The sequence below is a fragment of the Cervus canadensis genome, chromosome X, assembly GCF_019320065.1.
Source record: "Cervus canadensis isolate Bull #8, Minnesota chromosome X, ASM1932006v1, whole genome shotgun sequence".
NCBI classification, from domain to species: domain Eukaryota; kingdom Metazoa; phylum Chordata; class Mammalia; order Artiodactyla; family Cervidae; genus Cervus; species Cervus canadensis.
The window spans coordinates 41,682,746-41,709,099 of NC_057419.1; the positions used below are offsets into that span (position 1 = coordinate 41,682,746).

The 26,354-nt window shown below is 37.7% G+C and overlaps 1 long non-coding RNA gene across 1 annotated transcript in view; it reads right to left on the minus strand.

The window, feature by feature from the left end:
- Positions 1 to 25,010, minus strand: part of LOC122435299 — a 53,856-nt gene extending 28,846 nt beyond the window's left edge. The window contains exon 1 of the long non-coding RNA XR_006267630.1: positions 24,794 to 25,010. This is a non-coding gene — a long non-coding RNA (uncharacterized LOC122435299). The remainder of the gene's footprint in view (positions 1 to 24,793) is intronic.
- Between the last annotated feature and the right edge of the window lie 1,344 nt (positions 25,011 to 26,354).

A 26,354-nucleotide genomic window follows, 5' to 3' on the forward strand; every position in this document is an offset into this window, starting at 1 on the left:
CATCACTAGCCCTATCTTTCTCCTTCTTTTCACAGTCAAAATGCTAAAATCAATATACCAAACTAACGCAGCCCCCTCTTTCTCTCTTCCTGAATATGTGTCAACCCACACTAGCCAGATTTCAGCCTCCACGGTCCACACAGACTGACCTGGCTGAGGTCACCTGGCCTCATGACTATCAAATCAATTTACTGCTTTTCAGACTTATGTCATAAGTTCTCTGCAACTTGAGACACTGCTTGTTTTAAATCTGTCTCCTCCCTTGGCTTCTATGGTAACACTCTTTTCTTGTTCACTTACTTTCTCTACTATCCTCTTTAATGAAATTATTTTCACAGACTCTTATTCCCTTATACTTTCTTAATATTAGTGAATCCAAAGATTTTCCTCTCTTCTCCTGCTATATATTCTTCCCAAAAGATCTCATCAATAACCATGGCTTCAGCTATCATCTTCATACATACTCATATCCCAAATATGCATCTCTATTCATGCCTCTCTCTGAAGCTCTAGAACATATATCTGATTCCTTATAGATAAGTATCTTGAATTTCCCACAAGTACCTCAAATTCATTGTGCTCAAAATCAAACTCATGTTTTATCTTAAAATCTGTTTTTCTATACAATATCTACCAAAATTCTAATGATCTTTTTTTTTTGTATAAATGAAAAAGCCAGTTTCCAAGTTCACATGATATTGTAAGGAGCCCCAAAGAGCCAGAATAATCTAAAAAAAAAAGAAGAAAAAATGGTAAGACTCACAAATCCCAATTTCAAACCTTAACACAAAGCTTTAGTAATCAAAACAGAGTGATATGTATAGACTAATAGAGTAGAATTGAGAGTTCAGAAAAAAAGCCATACATCTATGGCCAATTGATTTTCAGCAAGGGTTTCAAGACCATTCAAAGGAAACATAAATATCTCTTTAACAGATGATACTGGGATAATTGGATATCCACATGAAGAAGAATTAAGTTGGACCCCTGGTCTTACATACCATACAAAAGTTAGCTAGAAATGCATGAAAGACCTCAATTTGAGAGTTAAAACCATAAAAATCTTGGAAGAAAATATAGGAATAAGTATTTATGACTCTGGATTTGCACAGTGGATTCTTAGATACAATAGCAAAGGCATAGTGATAAAATTAAAAATAGATAATTATGTATTTATTTGGCTGCTTTAGGACTATTAATTCTAACATGTATAGAAGGCCCCTCTTCCCTAGAAGAAAAATCTCTAGGGGGATACCAAACAATTAATTGTTTCTGGAGAAGACTGATTCTTTTCCTTGAGTAAAGGAGATTCAGCTTTTTAAAATCAATGAAAATTTGGGCTTCGTATTTGCTGAGAAATCAAAGTTCCTCTCAATAGCCATCAAGGGCAATCACACTGAAAAGAAAAGAGTAGGGAATATGGGAAGGAATAAAGGAGGTGTGGATGAGATGTAAAGAAGTCTGAGAGGAGAGTGGAAGGGAGATTCTGAGCAAGGAGGAAGGTTAGAGAGTAGGTCCACTGCCTGGGAGATGCAGAGAGAGCTGGCTGAAGTATGACATCCCAGCATCCATTTTGGATGTGAGACTTTGCCACCTAACTGCATAGGTTTTGAGAAAGAAAAATATTATACAGAAATCTCCTGGGCTTTCCATATTAGTAGCTGAAACAATGGTACCATCTAAATACTATGCCTGGCACAGATCAGATGAAGAAATCCCAAATTCATATTCATCTACTAGTTTGTAAATATCCACCCAAAATCTAGATCAATTACCTCAATCTGGCTAATAATATCTGGATTCAGTTTCTGCTGTATATGTCCAGCAGCAGAGCCCTTTCTGTAGAAATCATGCATGGAGATTTTGTTGTCTGCTTCTCAAAGCTCTAAGATGAAAAAAATCACTTCTTTTGCATAACTACATCAGGCCATTATTTCCTCATTTGCAAAATGAATGGGTCAGTAAGGGTGTGTGCTGAGGGTTATATTGTTCATATTTTGAGTGGGGTGGACAGAATGGCCATCAAACCCAATGCCCTATATTCTAACAGGGTCACTCCAACTTGGATGGAAGCAAGTTATGTAGCTGAGTTGTGTAACTTTTGTTTCTATCAGGGATAATTTCCTTCCCTTTAAACACAAGGTTATCATTTTTAAACCCAAGTCAATGGTGAAGTGTTCCCTGTTCTCTTCCCATCTATATCCAGTTCCATTGGTCCAGGCTGCCCCAGTTTCTCAGCTCAGCTGAATGGTTCCCTCTTATTTTCTCTTCTCCATCCCCTTTGTCTGTAATCAAAGCAGGCATCCTTCCCTCCTCCAACCTGATCCTTGCTGCTGTTCTTCATATTACATGCTCATTATTTCAGCTGTATTTTCAATGCCCCCTCATTACCCCTCTTATGTGTCCACCCACATCTCCACCTACAGTGTCTATAATGTGCTTTCTATCTACTGTAGCTTAATAAAAGGGAAATTATGCTAATTTTATTCAAATTTTTTAAAGGTAAAACCTGTACCATTATTATTCTGCCCCTCTTTCCCTTTTATTTATTCATTTCAAAAGAAAAAGTATCTAATCATCTGAGAAAATTGTACTTGCACGATGTTAACCACTTACTATATTTTTCCTTCTAATTAAGCAGATTTTTTCCCAGTCCAGTTTGGATGGAGTAGATAAGCTGGCTGTCTGAATAGATCAGGTTCTGATGGAATTAGAGGCTGAATCCAAGGAAACTTTGGTGTCAGCTAACAACTTTTGTGCCTGGGAAATAACCTGGAAGGTCTGCTGAATGTGCTGTATTGGGGCATAATTCCTGCAGATGTGAGTCAAAGGTTTGTACATAATTAGGATCATAGAGTCAAAAAGGCTGCTTCTACATTAAATACAGTCTTCAACAAGCAAGGGAACTTTGCTTGCAAATGCCTAGAGGTAGAAAAGTTGATGTTAGTATCTAGAAGAATTTTTTTGAAGGTACAGACCAGCTTTGTTGAGAATATGGAGAAGGAGGAGAGAGTCTCCAAGGACTGGAGTCCTTCAAGAAAAAGGAGTTAACCAAGCACTGCTTAGGGCAAAGTTTGGGAAAGGAGAGAGAGCCAATGGCTGGAACCTCAAAGAGACTTAGAGAGGAGGTGGTCCAGTTTGAGAGTATTCACATAAGATACTGTATATTGTCCAAACTGATTTCTCCCTGTGGCCCCACAAAATCTTTCATGAAAGTGAAAGAGAAAGTAAAAGTTGCTCAGTCGTGTCTGACTCTTTGCCACCCCGTGGACTATACAGTCCATGGAATTCTCCAGGTCAGAATACTGGAGTGGGTAGCTGTTCCTTTCTCCAGGGGATCTTCCTAACCCAGGGATTGAACCCAGGTCTCCTGCATTACAGGCGGATTCTTTACCAGCATAAAACCTAGGAAATATTTAGTATGATTGGCTTTCTTGTAGAGTTTGTAAGAGGCCAACATTGCATCAAGTTCAACTCAAAGAAAAAACACAGTCAAGGCTTGTGGATGAGAGGTACAGGATTATAAAAAAATTTATTTTTCCTTCCTAGGAGGTGAGTTTTATCACTGTCAAGAGTGACTTTTAAGAGTTTCAATATGTGGATAATGTCATGTTGGGAGCTACATAATTGAATCAGATTACCATAGATTGTGTGCAAACATTGCCAGAACAAACAGGTGATTGTATTCCTCTCCGAGAAAAAGTTAACCACATCAACTACCTAATTGATTACATAATTGAAAGCACACCCATATTTTATGTGAAATTTTTACATTTTCACAAGTTACATGAAATATTTATGTCCTGCTCCATCAATCACCTTTGTTCTCCTAAATGCATTTAGATCTGAGACTGTCTAATCCAAATCTTTCATTTTCTGAATGAAAAAAAATAAACATTGAGATATTTACCTAGAAATAAGCAGTTTGCTTTTGGTGAAGCGGGGTTAGACTTTGAGGTCTTTTGATTCATATCTCTTCTTCTTAATTTCTGCAAATATATACAGTTGGTTTTGGGTAGAAAACAAATTCACAAATGGGATTTAAATGAACTGAAATCCACAAGCCAGGAGTGAAATAGAGAGGGACAGATAAAGGACAGGAGGAAGGAAGAAATATTTGGAAAATTTTGCATGTTTCTACCCCCATTCTGGTCAAAAAGAGTAAGCCGTGGAGTAGGCATGGTGGGCAGGGTTAGAAATTTTCTTCTCTCTGCCTATCTCAGATACTGCTTACCTCTCATGATGGAAGCATTAGCCCACTGAATATGATCATACCTTTAAAGATATATATAACAGGATCACAAAAAACAGAGCAACTACCTCTTTTGATCATTAAAAAAAAGATCAATGACATACTCTAACTGTTGGAGGAAAGGCTGTCTGTGTTGTTAGACTTAATGAGTCAGTTCCATTGCAGCATCTTTGTAGGGAATGAATAAAGGATTAATAACTTTCATCAGTTCAGTTCAGTCGCTCAGTCATGTCCAACTCTTTGCGACCCCATGAACCACAGCACGCCAGGCCTCCCTGTCTATCAGCAACTCCCGGAGTCCACCCAAACCCATATCCATCGAGTCGGTGATGCCATCCAACCATCTCATCCTCTGTCGTCCCCTTCTCCTCCTGCTCCCAATCTTCCCCAGCATCAGGGTCTTTGCAAATGAGTCAGCTCTTCGCATCAGGCAGCCAAAGTATTGGATAACTTTCATAGACACAAGCTATCGAATACTCAGAAGAGTTCAGAAAACCATACAATATACATCTACATACCCAACACTCAGAACTTAGATTTAGAAGTTATTTTGCCATACTAACTATAGAATTTTTTAAATTTTTATTATTTTTATTATTTTTTATGGAACTTTTTGTTAAGATGAAGTTAAGGATACTGTTCAAGTTTCATCACTAAACATTTCCTTCTATCTCCCTCTAGCTCTCTAGAGATAGCTACTATCCTTGAAATTGGCATATAACATTTTTGTGATGTTCCAGACATTCACTACCTACCTACATTTCCATAAACAATGCTTATATGTACATTTGATACATATGATTATGAATTGAATTGTGTTCCCCAAAACCCATGTGTTGAAATCCTAACCCCTAATACCTCAGAGTATGATCTTTTTTGGAAATAGTGTTGCTGAAGATATAATTAGGTAAGATGAGGTCATATTAAAGTAGGATGAGTCCCTAACCCAACATGACTGGTATCCTTATAAAAAGTGAAAATTTGAACACAGATATACATTTTCCAGCTTTATGGAGATACAATTGACATATAACATTGTGTAAGTTTCAGGTGCACCATATGAAGATTTCATACACTTATATACTGCAAAATGTTTACCACAATAAGGATAGTTAACAAATTCTTCAGCTCACATGATTACTATTTTGTTGCTGCTATTGTTATGGAAAGAATGTTTAAGATTTATTTTCCACAAATTTTGAGTGTACAATACAGTATTGTTAACTATAGTTACCATACTGTACATTAGATCCCAGAATTTGTGGCTTTTATAACGGAGTTTTTACCCTTTGACCAATATCTCTTCATTTCCCCACCCTGCCTCCCCTCAGTTGTTGGCAAACACCATTCTACACTCTGGTTCTATAAGTTTGGTTTTTTCAGATTTCACATGTGACATCTTACAGTACTTGTCTGTCTCTGACATTTCATGTAACAATAATGCCCACAAGGTTCACTTATGCTGTCGCAAAAGTTTTGAGGTTTCTTTCTCTTTTATAGTTAGATCATATTCCATTTTGGGTGTGTTTGTGTGTATGTATATACATGCCTTATAGTTTTCATCCATTCATCCATTGATGGATACAGGCTGTTTCATATCTTGGCTATTGTGTATTATGTTACAGTGAACACAGGAGTGCAGATGTCTCATGAGATCCTAATTTCCATTCTTTTGGATATATACCAAGAAGTGGAATTGCTAGATGATACAGTAGTTCTATTATTGATTTTTTGAGAAATCTCTGTACTGTTTTATGCAATGGCTGTGCCAGTTTACATTCTTACAGTATATAAATGTTCCCTTTTCTCTACACCCATGTCAACACTTATCTCTTGCCTGTTTGATTATGGTCATTGTGATAGGTGTAAGGTAATATTTCATTGTGATTTTAATTTGCATTTCCCTGTTGATTGGTGATGCTGAGCACCCTTTCATATATTTGTTCATCATTTGTGTATCTACCTTGAAAAATGTCTACTGTTTCCTTTGCCTATTTTTAAATCAGATTGTTTTTTTCTTTTTTCGTTCTTGAGTTGCATTAGTTCCTCGTATATTTTGGATACTAATCTCTTAGTAGATATATGGTTTGCAAACATTTTCTCCCTTTTATATAGGTTGCCTTTTCACTCTGTTGATTGTTTTGCTGTGCAGAAGCTTTTTAGTTTAATATAGTCTTGCTTGTTTATTTTTGCTTTTGTTGCTTGTGCTTTTGGTGTTATATCCAAAAAATAATTGCCAAGACCAATGTCAAAGGGCTCTTTGTCTATGTTTTCTGTAGGAGTCTTATAGTTTCAGGTCTTATGTTTAAGGCTTCAATCCATTTCAAATAGATTTTGCATATGATATAATACAAAGATTCAATTTCAATCTTTCATATGTGAATATCCAGTTTTTCCAATACCATTTATTGAAGAGGCTGTCTTTTCCACATTGTATATTTTGGCACCCTTGTCAAAGATTAGTTGACCATATATGTGTTGGTTTATTTCTGGGTTTGCTACTCTAGTCTATTGGTCTCTGTGTCTATCTTTGTACCAGTACCACACATACTGTTTTGGCTACTATTGCTTTGTAATATAATCTAAAATCAAAAGTGTGATGCCTCCAGTTTTGTTCTTTCTCATGATTGCTTTGGCTATTTGAGGTCTTTTGTGGTTCCATATGAATTTTAGGACTTTTATTTTTTTCTATTTCTGTGGAAAATGGCATTGGAACTTTCACAGAGCAGAGATTGCATTAAATCTGTAGATCACTTTGGGTAGCGTAGCTATTTTAACAATATCAACTTTCTAATCCATAAACATGAGATATATTTCCATTTCTTCCATTTCCATTTCTTTCCTCAATTTCTTTCATCAAAGTTTTAGTTTTCAGTATAGAGATCTTTCACCTCATTCAATTTATTCCCAAGTATTTTACCGTTTTCAGAGAAATTGTAAATGAGGTTTTTTTCATAATTTCTTTTTCAAATAGGTCATTGTTAGTGTATAGAAACATGAATGATCTTTATATGTTGACTTTGTATCCAGAAACTGAATTACTGAATTCATTTATTAGTTCTAAAGGGTTTTTAGTGTTTTCTCTATATGAGATTATGTCATCTACAAATTTAACTTCTTTCTTTCTGATTTGGATGCCTTTTTTTCTTGCTTAATAGCTTGATTAGGGTTTTCAGTACTATGTTGACTATAAGTGGTGAGAGTGGGCATTCTTGTTTCTGACCATAGAAGAAAAGCTTTCAAGTTTTCACCATTTAGTATGACGCTAGTTGTGGGTTTGTCATATACGGCCTTTATTTTTTTGAAGAGCATATCCTTAGGAGCTGCCTGGGACTTGAGTCTAGTTATAGGTCAAGAAATAAAGACGGGTTTGGGAAGAGGCTACTGAAAAGACTCAGCAGTGTCTTGTGAGGCAAGTACTTCAGTAAAGGCCATTACAGTTCCTTAGACAATGCAAAGTTAATCTCCTTAGCTGGAGATGGAAAGGCTACTTCCTTTGGCAAAGAAAGCTCATTTAAATTTAGGGGTCCAGTGTCTCCAGCCTCGTCAAGTCATCCTATGCACCCTCATTCCAATTTTCAGGAATTCCTTCCCAATCAATGTTCTCACTTTAACAGTAGACACCCTGGGAGGCTGTGAATTCAATACATTCTAAAGATGCTCAGAGAGATACAAGAAAACACAAATAAACCCAAACTAACTCAAGTCTGTTGGGAAACTAATAATTCAGCGACTAACAAGGTAGGCTGACAGACTGAAGACTCAGGGAAGAGTCACAGTTGGAGGCCAAATGCAGTCTGCTTGCAGAATTCCTTCTTGCTAGGGAGAAGTCAGTCTTTGTTCTATTAAGGTCTCAACTGACTGGATGATGCCCAATTATGGAGAGCAATTTGTTTTACTCAAAGTCCACTGGTTTAAACGTTAAGTTCATCCAAAAAATACTTTCACAGGAACATCCAGAATAATGTTTGACCAAATATCTGAGCACCATAGTCCAGCCAAGCTGACACATATAATTAACTATCACATTGGTCTCTTTAGTTTCCAACAGATTGAGGTAATTTGGGTTTATCTGTGTTCTCTTGCAGGTCTCTGAGCACCTTTAGAAAAGTTATTTTGAATATTTTGTCAGGCAATTGCTGGATCTCCATTGTTCGAGATCACTTACTGGAAGCTTACTATGTTCCCTTGGTAGTCATGTTTCCCTGATTGCCTGTGATCCCCATAGCTTGGTGGAGGTGTCTGAACATTTAAAGAAGCAGTCATTTTCTCCAGACTTTCTAGACTGATTTCACAGCAGGAAGACTGTCACCTGTAGGTAGGGCATGCTGGAGCATGCTGTGACCCCAGGTCTAGTGATACTGGGCCCAAGTACAGGGGCATGAGGTAGCACTGGGTCTGGGGGAATGTGAGGGCTCATCAGCTCAGACTTTTAGAGTCCACTGTATCAACAACTTCCCTAATAGCTCAGTTGGTAAAGAATCTGCCTGCAATGCAGGAGACCCTGGTTTGATTCCTGGGTCAGGAAGATGCCCTGGAGAAGGGATAGGCTACCCACTCCAGTATCCTTGGGCTTCCCTGGTGGCTCAGATGGTAAAGAATCTGCCTGCAATGTGGGAGACCTGGGTCTGATCCCTGGGTTGGGAAGATTCCATGGAGAAGGGAATGGCTACCCACTCTAGTATTCTTGCCTGGAGAATTCCATGGACAGAGGAGCCTGGCAGGCTACAGTCCATGAGGTCACAAAGTGACTTTCACTTTCACTTGGCAAAGCCCTGTAAGGGATCCATAGAACCTTCAAGGGCTGCTGAGGTCCTTATCAGTGCCTCCAAGTTCAGCAAGTAGGGACCAGGACAAGCAGCGGAAATAGCCAGAGCTGGTGGTATGCACACGCTTGGTTGAAGGTGCCAGCTGCAGGTGCCTGTGAGTGCAGAGGGTCAGTTTCAAACACAAAGGTAATAATGAGGACCAGGGTAGGCAGCACTGGAAGCTGCAGGGGTCCTGGTTGTTAATGTGCACTACTATGGCTGCTGGGGCTTGCCAAAGGTGTACAGCAGTGGAGGCTGCTGATGGGGTTTGTGCCAAAGACATCCAGGTTCACGGGTGGAGGGACTAGCTACAGGTAACACAGTGTTGCACGTCCATGATAAAAGATGCGGCCTGATCCCAGTCCGCAAGCTGCTGCGGGGACCCTGGCTGTTGGCATGCTCTCCCATGGTTGTGCTAGGTGTTTAGCACAGAAGTGGAGGCCAGGGAAGGGTATCAGGCTCGGGGGCAGGCCGGTGTACAGCTGGAGGGTCTAGCCTCGAGTAAGTGCATAGCAGTGTGGGTCAGCCGCAAGGGTCAAGACTGGTGTCTTTCTCTAGTCCAGTTGCAGAGTTCCTGGACTCTGGAAGATGCAGGGAGCAGGAGGAAGGAGGGGGGAGGGGCGGGACTCAGGCAGGGGGCATCAAGGAATGCAAAAAGCCACGGGGCAGTGTGAGTGTAACCAGCAGGGGATCTGTTGCAGTTGTGCTGGCCCTTAGTTTTTTTTCAGTGGCAAAAGCTCCTGGGTTTGTCTACAGAGCAGGTCACTGGGAGCCACAGTTGCTCCCACTGTGACTACGACTGGTAGTCCTTGCTTTTAGTTCTTGTTCCTTGCTGTCTTTGTGCATCTCTGCTTTGTCAGTCTCTGGCATGGTGGAAACTGAAGTGGAGACTGTGTAGTGCACTGAAGGGCTAGGAAAGCTGCTCTTTCATGCCACTCTTCCTTTCCCTGGGAGAACTCTTTTTAGCTGGGAATTTCCTCTGGGTGCTGAACAGTGCCAGTGGGCTGTGGGATGGGATGATGCAAGCAAAATGAAACTGTCTTCCTTCCCTTTTTGTGTGGTTATTTTCACATGCTTTGGTTCCGCTCCACTGCTGAAGTAGACTTTAGCAGACTTCAGAGCACTCGCAGAGCTACTTTTTGTTTGATTTTTGTTCATGGATAGCTAATTACTGATCTTGATGGGCAGATGAAGTTTGGGGTCTCCTACGCTACCATCTTGATGATGTCACCTGATTTTTACTTTTATCTTTACTAGTTTTTGTTCTGCTTTGGGTTACTCCAATATTTTTAAAAGGTTTTGATTTGGATGTATGCAGTTATTCTTTTAATATATTTTATTATTGTGAAATTTTAAATTTTGATTTCCTTTATTATTTTTAAGTACTGTGAAATAAAACGTATAGAAAAGTCCATTAAAATGTATACAGTTTGACAAATAATTGTAAAGCACTATCCAGGCCCTGTTTGAGTCTCATAAAATGAAATTATGGTATGTGAATTCTTTTGTGAAATTTCTTTCTCTCAGCATATAAGAAGAAATATGTAATTTTGCATATTTACTTTGTTGATTTTGAAATTACTTAATAAGATTCCATTGTATGAATATCCTACAACAATCCTTTATATTGATAAATCAATTTTTTTCAAATTGTGCTTTTACAAAAACTGCATGACTACTCTTGAACATATAACCTGGTACACAAATGTCTGAGATTAAAGTATATATTTTCAACCTTATTAGAGAATGCCAAACACTTTGGCAAAGTAATTACACAAATTTACACTCCCATAAGCATGTATAAAACTTTCTGTTTTAGCATAACCTCACCAATGCTTGATGTTGTCAGACTTCATAAATTTTGCAGCTATAGAGCTTCTGCATTGGTATTCCATTATAGTTTTCCCTGATTACTAATGATAAGCTTCTTTTCTTATGTTATTTGGCCATTTGTATTTGCTCTCTTGTAAAGAAAATAATAAACATTTTCTCAGTGGTTTGATTTTTATTCATTTGCAGGAGTTATATGTTCTGAATATGAATCTTTTTTATTATATCCCTTTCTTGCTGTATTGTACTGGCCAAGACATCCAATACTATATCAAATAAAAGCAGTAAGAATGGGCACCCTTATCTGGTTCCTGATCTTAAGGATATATTATTCAACATTTTACTCTTTAGTATGAGATTACCTGTGTTCTATAGATGCTCTTTAGCACCCTGAGGGCATTCCTCCTTAGTCCTAGTCTGCTAAGTGCTGTGATCTAAATGATTTGGGTCTTTCCAAAATTCTTAGTTAAAATCCTAATCCCCAAAGATGATGCTATTAGGATGTGGGCCTTTGGGAGGTGCTTCAATCATGAGGTAGAGCTCTCTTGAATGGAAATAGTGCTTTCTAAATGAGACTCCTCAGAGAATCCTCCTCCCTTCCACTATGTGAGAACACAATGAGAAAACACCAGCTATAAACCAGCATGAGAGCCCTCCTCCCCCATTTATACTGGTGCCTTGATCTTGGACTTCCTAGCCTCCAGAAATGTTGCTTATAAGCCACCCAATCTCTAGTATTTTGTTATAGCAGCCAGAATGAACTGCGACACTAAGATTTCTTTTTTAAAAATCACGAATGGGTATTGAATTTTGTCCAACACCCTTCCTGATATGTGATTTTTCTTCTTTGGTCTGTTGATATAGTGGATTACAATGATTGCCATACATGAAATAAGTCCTACTTGGGAGCTAAGGTAAGCAGAATACTGGGCCCCAAAGATGCCCACAATCTAATCTTCATGAAACTCAGATGATCCATTTCACATTGGCTGAGTTTGGATCATTTATGGTTTTTGAGAAATTGGTCTATTTCATCTAAGTTGTTGAATTTATGTGTATAAAGTTGTTTGCAATAGTCTCTTATCCTTATTAATGATTGCAAGTGATATCCAATTTTATTTCTATTGTTGGTGATTGGGTCTTCTCTCTTTTTATTTTTGTATCTCTTAGAGTTTGTCAATTTTATTGATCTTTCAAAGAACATCTTTTTGTTTCATTGATTTTCTCATTTGTTTTCTTGTTTTTCATTTCATTGAGTTCTGCTATTTGTATTATTTTCTTTCTTCCACTTGTTTTGCTTTATTTTGTTCTTTTCTTTTTATAGTTTCTTGAGGTACAGACTTACTGATTTGAGACTTTTCTTCCTTTCTAATGTAAGCATTAATGCTATAAATTTCCCTCTCAGCACTACTTTAGTTGCATCATACATATTTTGATATGTCATATTTTCATTTAATTAAATTTCATTTGAGATTTCCTCTTTAACCCATGAGTTGTTAGAAAGCATTTTGTTTAATTTCAAAGTGTTTGGAGATTTTCCTGATATCTTTCTATTATTGATTTTTTTTTTCATTATTGATTTTTAGTGTGATTCCATTATGATCAATAATTATTGATTTTTAGTGTGATTCCATTATGATCAGAGAAAATACACTGTATAATTTCAACTTAAAATTTTGTTGAGGCTTGTTTTATGAGCTGGAATATGGTTTATGTTGAGGAATATTTCACAGGAACTTGAAAATAATGTGTGTTCTACTGTTGTGGGATGAAATATTCTATAAATGTGAATTAGATCCTGTTGGTCGATGGTATTCTTGAGCTTTATATCCTTGCTGATTTTCATCTAGTTGTTTTATAGTTGTTAAGAGAGGGCTTTTGAAGTTTCTAGGTATAATTGTGGTTTTGTCTGTTTAGCCCTTAAGTTCTACCAATGTTTTCTTCATACATTGAAGTAAATATCTCTTATATATTCATAGGATTGATTATTTGTTCCTTATCTCCTTGATTTCTTACACAGTCTTATCAGAGGTCTATATATTTTATTTGTCTTTTCAAAGGAGCCTTTTTTTATTTTGTTGATTTCTATATTTTTTCTATTTCATTCATTTTTTTCTTATTTTTAATTTTTCCCATTTTACAATTTATTTTTGTTTATTTTACTGAGATCAGTTTCAGACTTCTTTTTTAATATATGCATTTAAAGGTCTAAATGTTACCTTGCATGAGTACGTGCTCAGTCACTTTAGTCATGTCTGACTCTTTGTGACCCTTTAAACTGTAGCCCACCATGTTCCTCTGTCCATGGGATTCTCTAGGCAAGAATGCTGGAGTGGGTTGCCATGCCTTCCTCCAGAGGTCTTCCAAATCCAGGGATCGAACCTGTGTCTCCTGCAGCTCCTGCATTGAAAGCAGATTCTTTACTGCTGAGCTGCTGGGAAAGCCCCAAATGTTACTTTACATATAGCTTTATGTGCATCTAAGTTTTTTCTGGTTTTTAAATAAAGTTCTATTGGCATCTAAGTTTTGATGTGCAAAATTTCAGTTATTATTCAGTTTTAAATATTTTCTCATTTCCATTATGATTTCTTTATTGACCAATAGCTACTGTGAACTATATTTGTTAGTTTCCAAACAATTTTTAAAAAGATTATGTGTAGTTATCTTCCTGAAAATGATTCCTAAATTAATTGCATTATGGTCAGAAAGCTAACACTGCTATGAATTGCTACTCCTCCACCATCTTCTTTCTCCGTTAATGGGGTTACAGTTAATCACCCCTATAATAAATTTTGGACCCATTCAGAACATCACACTCACATATATAGCTGATCAATCATCAGACATAAGTCTTAAATCTGGACACTGCACATCAACCCACCTATACTGACTTAGTTCATTTCCTTAGTATCTTACAACACACCTTCTTCTTTCAATATCTTGCTTTCTTTTACCTTCCCACCAGAGTGGGTGGGACCAGTCCCTACCCCACTCTGGTTCATGCTAGTTTAACTCAGACCACTCCTGGGATATATCCAGAACACTGTTAATCTCAGATCAAAGTTTTTCAGGCCCAGTTGAAGCACCAAATGATGGACTAAGGGTTCAGTGGCATATTGCTCTGTCACTGAATAATCCTGAGCAAGTTCTTTAAACTTGCCTGTTTCCTCATCAGCAAAACTGTAGTAATAATGTTTACATTATAGGGCTGTTACAAGAATTAAATCATAAGTAAATGTAAGTTAGGAGTTTAACACATAGTAGGTGCTCAATAAATTGTAGCCAGTAACAGTAGTCATTGAAATAATAGTAGTACCCAGATTTACCCCTGTTTTCACCAATTTCCATCTAGGAGAAGGTAGCAGGATTCAGCTTAGGGTACTCTCTCTTCAAAAAGTTGTCTATTTGACAATAAAGACAATAATTCTACCTCTAGGGATACTGAGTCATGGTATTTACCTGACTCTGCAGCACTAAGTATTCAAAGTAAAGTAGACTTATCTTAGGTGAACATTAATTGCCATGTCACTCAACTTCCAAAAGTAAACCTCCAAAAGGAAAGGGTAACTTATAAAGAAAGTAGGAGGTAAATAACTGCTTGAACATCAAATACTTTTTACAACACCATAGTTTTATTAATTGCAAATGGATCAAAAACACCACGTAGATTAAATTCCTTTTAATACATAGTGGCGTAATAATTAAAGGACAGAATCTTTGCAAAATTTGTTTGCTGTTCTGCCAAAATCTAAAGTGGGATGCAGTATCTGGATTCTTTAAAATACATCCATCTCACCCAATATGCTCTTTAGAAAGTGCTATATCTCTACGCCTTTTCCCCTTAAATGTTTAAAGAAAAAGTTACTAAAACACAAAAGTAAGCAAGGAAATAAGTATATTTGATAGGAAAAAAACTTTGAAATTCCAATATAAAAATATTAATTTTTACTAATATCTCACACTATGACTATTAAGCACTTCCTATGTGGTGGATCTCATGCTAAGCAATTTAAATGCATATTTCAATTAATTCTCACAATATCCTTGAGAAACAAATGTTAACGATTATATCTACTTTTAAGATGTAGAAATTGAGGTTCTAGGAGATTAGGTAAAATTGTAAAAGCCACATCTTGAACCTAGGTCAGCAAAACATCAGCTCTTAATCACTACAGCTTTTATTAGATGTGATTGTTTCAGTCTGATGGAGCAATTATCTTGTACCAGCTTCTGTGGAGAAAGGCCAAATGAGATTAGTTCTTATCTACCTATGAAGATTTCCTTGGCCACAGGCTGGTGTTCTTGTTTAAACCATGCTGTTGGGGACATCTCCTTGGTGCCTGCCACACCTCTCCAAGTCTTCTGACCCCTCCCTTTCCCCTAAACTGAGTCAATGAATGAGAAATTTGCTAAATTTATCAAATTATTTTAAAAACTGATTCATTTAGCCATTTACAACATTTATAGCAATTCAGATTGGCTGGGATGTTTGTAGCAGCTTTTGGAGATTTTTGTGCGGTTTAGGTTACCAGCATAAAGATTTCACTGAAAAAAAAAAAAAAAGATTTCACGGAATCTAGTTTTTCTCCAGCTGTTTTGTGCCTGCCTTTCATCATGGATAGCTAAAGTTCAATGAATTCTAGATTTTTCAATACTTTGGATATATGACCTTTTAAACTGAGAATTACTTGTGTATTTCAAATTACAAGTGCTGCTCATATCTCAAACACTAAGGATTTCAGAACCGAGGTAGAAGGATTTGCTCATCCAACGTATTTTTAATTCAGCTCATAGTATTTTGCAATTATTTTAATTCAGACTTGTTAAACAGACTTGATAAAGATGAATATTTTGCATGAGTTTTGGGCAGTGTCAAGAACTAGGAAGTGTCTCAGATTTCACTCCACTTGTCTAAAAACTCAGTCTGACACAGTTCCATGGGTGCCAACATAAGACAGGAGACTCCTAGGTCAGAAGTGAAGTGAAATTTATTACTCAAAGAAACAGCAAAGCTAGATTATCAGCACATTGGTGCAGGTTCCCTGAGCCCCAGTTCCCAAAAGCGATGAGTAGAGGGCCAGATGATATCCCCCCACACACCCACACAGAGCTGTATTACAAGAGAAGAATTCTGAGCTTAGGGAACCCGAATCTTTTGAAATGGAAAGTAAACATTCTTGTCCTTTGCTTAGGAGGGAGACACTGTTCACTATACAAATATCCTTGAAAAGACAATCCAGAACAAAGACAGTCTTGTCTTGCTTACAAGATGCTTATCTTGCTTACAAGATGTACAGAAACAAGAGAGAGCCTTGGATAGCTGTCTCCCAAGAAGCAGATGAAATGTGCTCAATTTCTGAAATGTGAATCACCCAAGAAAATGAGCTTCAACTGAGACTGATAAATCTATGGTAAAATCCCTGTGGTAAAATAGTTGCAGCAAATTAAAAGTGAAACCCAAGCTAAACTACATTAACTGAAATTAAGCTTTAGAAAATCTTCAGTGGTTGGTGAACTGTCTCATTCGACATAGATTGCTACAAATTTTATACTAATAAACAGAAATAATTTTTTGGTGAATCAATATTACTGCAATTGGCAATTTGTCATGTTGGCCATTCTACAAGTTGAACTGATTTTTGGCAAATAGATCTTTATTTGAATTGGTGTGCTTCCTAGTTCCACATTCAAGGTCCTATTCCCTATTGGTCTCAATTATAACTAGCTATAAGTTAAGGTGCTAAGAATATAGTTTTTTTTTCCTTTCTCAATAATGTCTGCATTTTAACAGAGAACTTGAGAAATTGGCGAGTTTGACAAATTGACAAAATGACTCTAGCAACTCCTAGAGTAACAAAATCTATGTTGTCAAATTTTCTAGCTTTTATTATATACCGGAGTAGATATTTGGACACATTCTAGCTTCCCCAAATCTCACAAATCAGGACATATGTGTTAGTTTTTTCATTCTAAGTAATCTCTAATTCATTGACTTTTTAATCTCAATCCAAAGTCTCCACTCTGTTGTTACTTCACTCTTTGTCCAGTTTCACTCCCTCACTTCATTATTCTATAAATTCTCTTGCAAAGTCTCTGATCTCCTTTACTTCTCTCTCCTTTACTCCAAATGGCCAGAGCTAGAACATCCCAAACATTTGCCTGCCCTCTGCTGTGTCCATGCAGCTGAGCTTGGCTAGAGAATTCCAGCACTAAACAAATCAATATGCCTATAAATTGATGAATATCAACTGCAAGTGGGCACTTAATAACACCTGGTAGTCTTACCAAAACTCATACATTTTTTCCCTAAAGCTGCTTTCCCACTGCCCACAATAATGTTTCACAGTCTACCCACTCTCCACATTTTCTATGCCTCCTTCTCCTCCCTAAAAGGACTGTATTATGATTTTCATGGCCCCTAGACACTTTTGCCTTCATGAGTCTCTTCCTCCAATTAAAAAAAACCCTAAAAATTATGCTTTACCACTGAGTTGGTATAGGCTAATTCGTTATTAAATATTCATCATTGTCATATTCATTTGTTTCCTCCTGATTTCAAAAGAAGTTAAAACATTTTCGAGGGCACCTAAAATATTGTGAACCCTAGGTGGGCACTGTGACTGTTCCTGTGGGTCAGCTCTGCTCCCCTGCATCTCTTTATCTGGTGGTTTTGCTTTTAACTTTATTTAGAAAATAGGTCAAAAATTCTTCATCTTGCCATGTAGAGCTTGCAAGTGAAACCTGGGTAGGAGATCTGGAGTTGGAATCATCTCTATACAGCAGGGGTTCTCAACCTTGGCACTGTTGGAAATTTGTGCAGTATGATTCTTTGTTGTGAGGGACTGTAGGATATTTAATAGCATCCATTGTCTCTGTCCTCTAAATAGCAGTAGCACTTCCCCAATCATAGCAACCAAAACGTCTTCAGACATTGCCAGAAGTCCCCTGAGAAGCAAAATAGCCTAGTTGAGAACAACTCTACAGATAAAAATTAAAACCATGGCAGTGGATGAGTTCTCTTTGGGAAAGTGTTTACAATAAGAAGAGGATAATAGTAGAGGATACGAGTAAGTCCCAACCTATGAGGTCCTAGCAAAAGAAAAGGAACCACAAGAAAATACTGCCTTGCTCCTAACCTGGAGTAGACCTGGAGGATTCACTTAGAAATTTTCAAATGTCTGCAACCTCTTAATGAACTAGCCAAACAAGAGATCTGTAAAACCACCTACCTGGACCTTCTCAGAGATGGGAAAGTCCCCCCGCCTACCACCCCCCACCCCCCACCATCAGAATGATTCACTGCATTCCTGTCTAAAGATGAACAGTTGAAATGGACAACCTCTGAGAATTTGCCTAAGCCCCTGAGGTTCTGTGAAATAGTCCTCCTTGTTGTAAACAGGGCCTGAATCCTACAAAACCAGAAACTTTCCTTTTTTTTAACTAAAGGTCAAATCTGTGACCTCCGTAGGCCATATGGAGTTGTGGCAGATGCAGCATTCCTTTCCAAATCCTGTTTCCTCGCGGGTGTTTCTCCCCAATAAACCTTTTGCCCTTCTAACTTTATTTCAGCATCTCCTTCTCAGAGAATCCAAACTAACACAAGAATATAGTTTATTTCTTCTTTCCACGATGTGGAAAATATCTAAAGTGTATATTATCCTCAGTTCCCACATTAGTTTTGCTCCATAATCCTGGTTTTGTAAATGAACACGTGCTAAAGAGAATGCATACAGGCTACAGACTTTGAACTGAAGACCTGGAGGCAAAGTATGCTTTCAAAAGGGGGAAGTGCAGCCCTTCATTTCCTTATTTTACTACTCACCATGTTATTTTTTTCTCACCTGAAGAGTGCTTAACCTCACTTCTGCTTGATTCTCCTCATGAGATGACTAAACTCACTGCTGACATTCAAGGAAGACTCTGCTTGCAGTGGCTGAACAGACCCTGTAGGTCCCTCAAGGGTCTTAATACCTATTGATTTGAGTAGGAGTAATTCATCAGTAGCGTCACAAGCAGGATTGTCTATGCTCGGTATACTTATACGTGACCCTACACACTGTGGACAGGGTGGACTCATGAAGCTCATCTGTGGCCTGAGCTGAAAATTGGCCAAGGCCACAGCTGGGCAGTGTACTCTGCTAGGTTTTGCATAGTCAAGAGTCTTTCAACAGGTTACCTTTAAATCCTTTAAATACCAGGGAATCTTGTGGTTATTAATCTTATAGCTATAAATACCAACAAGTATGTTAATCAAAGGGCATTCTCTCTGGTAAACTGTCTGCCTTGGGGTTCATTGGTGTTTGTTTAAATTGTGCTTCTAATGTGGTGGAAACAGAATTCTACCCCATATTAAGTTGTTCTTATGGCCACCATGTTCTCACTCTGTATAATCACCTCCCCTTGAGTAGCAGGCAGAACTGGTGACTTGCTTCTAACCCACAGAATATTGCAAAGATAATGAGCTAGCTCTCCTGTGACTACCTTCCAATTTATACCGAAGCCTCTGAGCAGACTAGCTCTCCACTCTCCTAATGACCTTGAAAAAGAAAGCTGCCATGAGTTCTACAGTCAAGGAAATTACTGCTTCCAACAACCTAAGGGAACCTGGAAGGATATCCTTCCCCAGTCAAGCCTCTGATGACAATACTGCCTAGCTGACACCTTGACTGTAGCCTTGTGAGACCCTGAGCAGAGAGCCCAGATGAGTGGTGACCAGGCTCCTGACTTATGGAAGCTTTAAGATAATAAATGCCTATTGTTTTAAATTTCTAAATCTCTGGTCATTTGTTCCACAGCAATAGAAAATTAATGCAAACTGCTTATTTTAAATTTTAAATTGCTTTTTCTCTTTCGTACCTCTGTCAGTGTTTATTGGAGGTTGCAAATCTTATTTTTTTGTTTGTTTCAAAGTAGGCATTTAACATTTTTATGGAAGGAAATAAATAATATTTTAATACTTTTTTCCCTTAAACTAGTAACAAAGACCTCAAAATAATCAAACCCTTTTTATTATGAAACTCTGTGTTTTAGTCAAGTCCAGGAGTTGATTAATCAGAATAAAGTTGACCTTATTTCATATTTCACATTGACATTTAGTTTGGCCTCTATCTCTTAAATGTTTCATTTGCATTCTATGATGCAAAACAAAATAAAAAAAATCCAACCTGACTCCTCAAAAAATCTAAACGATATAAAACAGGCTTTGCCTGATGGCTGATTTCAGTTCAAGCCATCAAACATTTTGGGAGTATATTTTCACTGAATTGCCTATTAAATTATATTTCTTAAAGGAAGAGAGGACAACTTAAATGTTTCAAACATTTAAAGTGACTCTACCAGTGATTATTATGTAAGTAGCTGAGTTTGGTATTTTAGTGACACAGAGAAGAAAATTAACTGGAGAGAAATGTTTTTGTGCTAGCTTTATAGTTTATATCCCTCAGGGAAGGCTAGCATAAGTTATTTTACACATAAAATCATTTTCTAAAGTGACCTTTGGTATATTTATTTTATTATTCTGGATAATGTATAATAAACACATTTCAGTATTTCTTTACCTAATGTAAAGCCCTTTTGTCATTTGAAAGGAAAATTATCCAAATTTCATTTGAAAGAGTGAGTATGATCTTCCAGCAAGTAACAGAAAGGGAGGTAATGGAAGATGTAGGTCAAATGAAAGATGTTTGATATGAATTATAGATGTTTTACAGTATCTTCTAAGTCTATAAGAGCAAACATCTTACCTCCTTAGTCTGTCTTTTTTCCTTTCTTTTTTTTTCAGTAGAAAATAGATGACTTACTACATTCACTTAGAAAAAGTATCCCAACATGCCTGTAATTGTGAAATTCCTGGGGAGTGAGTTAGTGTATATCAGTTAACATTGTCTTTTTATAGCTCTTGAGACACATTCTTCCTTATAAAGGGAAGCATATATGCTGTAGAAAACTTTTTTTAAATGAGAGAAAATTGCAGAGCAAAGAAAATACAGTGTCAGAGAATGGCTTAGAATACAAAGTATTTTAGAAAAATTCTCAGGTGGTAGAGTGGGGGAAGCTTAGAACAGGAGGAAATACTGCTACAGACCTCTAAAATGAAAGAGGTTTGAAGATTTTAGAGAGAATCCAGAAGAGAGAAGATATTAAAGATAGAGAAAATAGCGCACATGGCTTTTCTAAGTTAAAAGAATAATGATTTCCCCCTTCTCAAGAAGAAATGAACAATTGTTTCTAACATGTAGGTCCATCAACTGTATTATCCCTTTCATACAGTCTAGGAATTACTTCAAAGACCATTCAATTTAAAGTTCCTTTAATGTCATAATTTGTGGCCAGTCAGATCTTTTGAATACCAAAGTTTGGGGATCGGCCCACCTCATGCATCTGGTTTTCCTGACCTAGAATTCCAAAAGTCACTCTTCCAGCCTTCCTGGAAACGAGGGCATAAACACCTCAGCCAATGAATACACTCAAACCAATGAAGTGCAGTTAATGAGTTTTCAGTTTAAAAGAGACACACATGAGGAAGTGGACAGGGTGGAGACCACTCTCTGAAGATGATGGCAGAGGCAATGGCTTTCAGGGACAATAATAACAGCAGTTCAGCGTTCATTACCCATGATCAGTGGGGAAATCTGTGGGGTCTGCACCCAGTGGCAGCAATGATGGATCCCTTTCTGGATTTTCATTCTGAAGTGACATTTAAGTGTTGCCCATATATCTTCAAACCTGGGTCTGTAATCTCTCAGAAGGTCTAAAGAGACTTCTCAAAGCTGTTAGATACATTTTCTGCTTAACCAGCTATAGTGAGTTTTAATGGTGTAACCAAGACATCTGAGTGATATGGATCTCTTTTTAAATAGGACAGCTCTGAAATCCTCTTTACAATACAAGTGGACTCATCCACAGAGAGCTTTTCTAAAATGAGTGCAATTTTACTTAATCCAGAGTCAGAAGAAATGGTACCCTAGGGAAGTTCTTTGCAACTCAGCAATATACTAAAAATATGGGAAATTAAAACACCCATAAATGAGTACACTAGGCTAAGATAAATGGAATGCTAAATTTTGTTTTATTAGATGGAGGGAAATCTATTTTAAAAATGGACGGGACTATGTGCTCAGTCATGTCCGACTCTTTGTGACCCCATGGACTGTAGCCCACCAGGCTCCTATCCATGGAATTTTCTAGGCAAGAACACTGGAGTGGGTTGCCATTTCCTCCTCCAGGGGATATTCTGGACCCAGGGATCAAAGCCAGGTCTCTTGGGTCTCTTGCATTGGCAGGAGGGTTCTTTTACCACTAGTGCCACCTGGAAAGCCCCCAAATAACCACATATAATCCAGTGGGAGTAAGAAATGATGGAGGTATAAATAAAACTAGAATTGTAGAATGTTGATAATTGCTGAATCTGGGTGATGGCTATTCTATTTACTCTATGTGTTTGTGATTTTCCTTAATAAAATGCAAAAATAAAAATAATTATAAATTAACTGAGTTAACATTAGTTTGGAAAAATATCTGCTTCCCTATTTATCTTGAGAATGGAGAAGCAACACTAAATATTCCTTAGAAATATTGATATCACTGTTGCCAAGCAATAGAACCAAGTGAGAAAAATTCATAAAATAAGAGATAAAGACAGACTTATAGTTGGTGTGTCTGCTTTTTCAGCCATTTTTGTCCTTAGTGTCCAAGGAATAGCTCATTCAGTCAATCCACAAATATTTTTGTTAGCATCTGCCGCATACTGGCATTGTTCTCGGTACTTGGGATATATCAAGAAATAAAATAAAGATTCTTACATTTACCTAAACTTTTTCCTTTAAGTATTACACAAAATCTCAACCAAAACTTTTAATCCATATCTCCAGTCTATAAGCTTAATTACCTATTTTTAAATTCTAAAACTGTCTCCTGTTTCTATAGTATAGAACCATAAGTTTTTTATAGTTGAAAAGGAACTTAGATTGCATCATAAAGTACTACTTCTCGCTTTATTATGATTGATATAACACTTTGCCTTTGTAGAGTCTTTTATAAGTTACAACATGCCTTCCTGAGACCCAGAGAGGACAAGAGACTCGCCAAGTCTATACTGTCTGTGAGTAGCTGAACAAATACCTCCTGACAGGCATGCTGGTACTTTTCTTTCTGCTATACTAAAATTTTTCTGCTTAAATTTCATTGGTTGTGGTTAACTGGAAAGACTTTAACCTAAAAGACTTTCACCTAAAAGTCCTACTTTAAATCCTGAGCCTGTTTCTCTCTCTCGACTCCATTGCTCTCTGTCCCTCTTCCTTCTCCTCCCTCACTGGCTCTAACCCAGAGCTACAAATGACTAAGATAGGCTTTTCTCTTTGGCACTGACATCCTCATATGCTGCCATTCCTTAACCATTGTTCAGCTAAGCTCTCCTAATTTAGAGCCTTTAATCTCCTTTGATAACATCATCTCTTCATTATTCTAAATAACTTGTCATGACATTTTCATCCATCTCCAGTTATTTACACGTTTTAGATGGCTAGGTACTCAATAATGAACAAAGAATGGGGGCCCCAGGACTGACAATTCTACTGTTGTGTTGAGCAACTTGCAAATTTTCTCCTACTTCTTAGCTCAATAGAATACGTCCCCAAGTGATATAGCCCCTAAGAGCATTCTGTTTCTGTTTTCATTTGTATGTTTATCACACCACTAGTGTCTAAGTTCCCTTAGAAAATATTGGAGGATCAGACCTTATCAAAAGTGCTTGCAACAACCTATGTAACTGAATCACGTTGCTGTACACCTGAAACTAACAAAACGTGGTAAAAGAACTATACGTCAATTTATTTTAAAAAAATTTTTAAAAATAGAGATTATGAGGCTTCCTCATAAACACTATCTTGGGTGAGAAAAAAAGAAGGGAGCCAGGTAAGTGCAATTGCTAAGAATTTCATATTTAACTCTCTCAATATAAAGTGTTTGGGTAATATCTATTGCTGTTTAACAAAAAACACCAAAATAGAGTAGCTTTAAAAAATGTATTATTATCTCTCATGGCCCTGTAGGTTGACTGAGCCCATTTAGATGATGTTGGGTTCTCCCAGGTGGTTGCAGTCAGTTGCAGTCAGTCATCTGAAAGCTCCCCTCAACCGGATGTCCAGCATGGCTTCTTTAGTCACATGTTTGGCTTATCAGCTGAGAAGCCTGAAATAGCTAGGGGCTTACCAGGCATTTTTCTCTCTCTACACAGGTTCTTCAAGTGACAGCTTGAGCTTCCTCAAAGTAAAGCAATCTCAGGGTAGTCAGACTTCTTATGTGACAGTTGTCTTCTCCTAGAGCCAGTGTTCTAGGAGACACAAGTGGGAGCTACAAGGCTCTCTTTGACTTTGAAAGGAAGGGGCTACACAAAGATGTGAATACCGGAGTATTCACATCTGCAGTTCATTGCAGGGGGGTGGGGGGCAGGGGGCTCTTCGGTAACTAGCTACTACATGAAGGGAAGTGGTATCTGTAACTAAAAGTCAGTTTTGCTGTTAGTCCATCTAGTTGGCAGGACTCCATTTTTAAAAAACAAATATAATTGCCTAAAATACAGCCCTCATTTTTTGGTTAAGCATAGCAGACCCAGAGTTCCTCTTAATTAAACAAAAGAGGGAAAAAAAACTTTGAACTTAGATGACTTGTATCTTTCTAAACTGTATTTAACCTTCCATTTATTGGAGCATGTGATAATCACTCAGACTTTGTTCTGTCGATGGCTGGAGGCAGACTTGCCACCATCCTAGAGCTGACAAGCCAAAACAGGTGAGTCCATCTTGTATGATTCACCTTGGTAGGAGCAATTACTACCCCACTCTGGGATGGTAGACTACCCGCTCCCTTTCACAACAGACAGGCTCACCCACAGCCTGAAGCATACCTTGTATCCTTTCAGAAATGGTGCATTGAACATGTGCAGAGAGACAGGCAAACGCTTTTCTTTCCAATGAGAGAGACATTTTGTGAAGTCTTTGGCAGCATGCTGGCTGGCAAAGCTATCTGGCTGGCACACTTCTCCTGTGTCGAGTTATGGCACTGCCACCTCTACTCTGTGGAGAGTTTCGAAATTTCAATTTGCACACCCTGTAAGATGTGAGTCACTCGGCTTGCAAAGGAGGAGGAGGAGGAGGCAGCCATCTGCTAGTCATGAGCAGATGACAAATACTCTGAACTGCGAATTTCCATCCTCATTTCACAATATTTAAGTAAACACATTTTGTAACCATTTTTTTTTCAGAGTTCCTTAGTGCTTAAAATGGAATTCTTTTTGGTAAACAATATATAAAAGCCACCTTCTCTCCTCTAAACAATTATATTACCAAAGTGACACTGAAGGCAACCATGGCAAAATTCTGTCTGTTGAAGGACCAGAGCACAAAGAATACATATCTGAATCGAATGGTTAAGTCTCCTATCATTTCAGACCCCCTGGGCTGTTTCCAGGTCTGTGAGCTCCATCATACACAGCTCCACGGTGACCTCTACTGTCTGACTGCAAGAATCCCGTCAAAGACAAAGAGTTTCCAGGTAGCATCTATCTACCATTTCTGCATACTGTGTTATGGGGAGGAAGAAAATTGAAAAAGGAAAAGATAGATCCTCTCCTCTTAAATTATAAGAGACAGCTTATACCCATAAGATAACTGGGAACTGATGCAAGATCTAATTTTGTGTTAGCCTCAAGCTGTGCAACATGGCTCAAAGTGGGACTTCATTTCTTCACCACCTTTATCTGAAGAAACTAATGATATCAGGGGAAAAACTAGTAAAAATGTAAATAGAAAGTGCAGATTCGGGAGAAAAGTGAATACAAATGTGCTAGACCTAAAGGTCAATGTCTAAAGGAGTTTCAAATTTGGCTCTGAGCAACCAAAAAGCTAGAAGAAAAAAAAGGTATGATGAATGATTGCCTAGAGCTTACTATCATGATGAAGAAAGACTATCACGTCTCAAGCAGAATCATTTTTCTTGGCATTCAATTCTGAATGAAATGCCCATGGGGATTCTGTGGCATATCCCAGGTGGTACAAGGGCTGGTATGATCCTTACAATTTGTACTGCTGCTGCAGGAGCAGACTTAGTAGAGTTGTTTCTTTTAAATTTTGTGAGGAAAAAAAAGGGGTGTGCCATTGAGAAAATGAAATACATCCTGCTGACAAGCAGAGAAAGTGAGAAACGGACCTGCTGGCAGCCAGGTCTCAACTCCTTATAAACAGAGCTGGGACGAGGTCACCCCATGATTGCATTTGGAACAAGATAAGATAAAACCACTGGGTAATCACAAAAAGTGACTAAACATCCTCCTTCTCTGACTAACACGAGTGACTGCTGTTCCTTTGCCAAGTGACAATTCCAGCCTCATTTGTCCTATATGAAAACTTTACTTTCAGGGATCATTTCTAGAGTTCGTTTGTCCTGTATGAAAACCATTGAGATGCCAA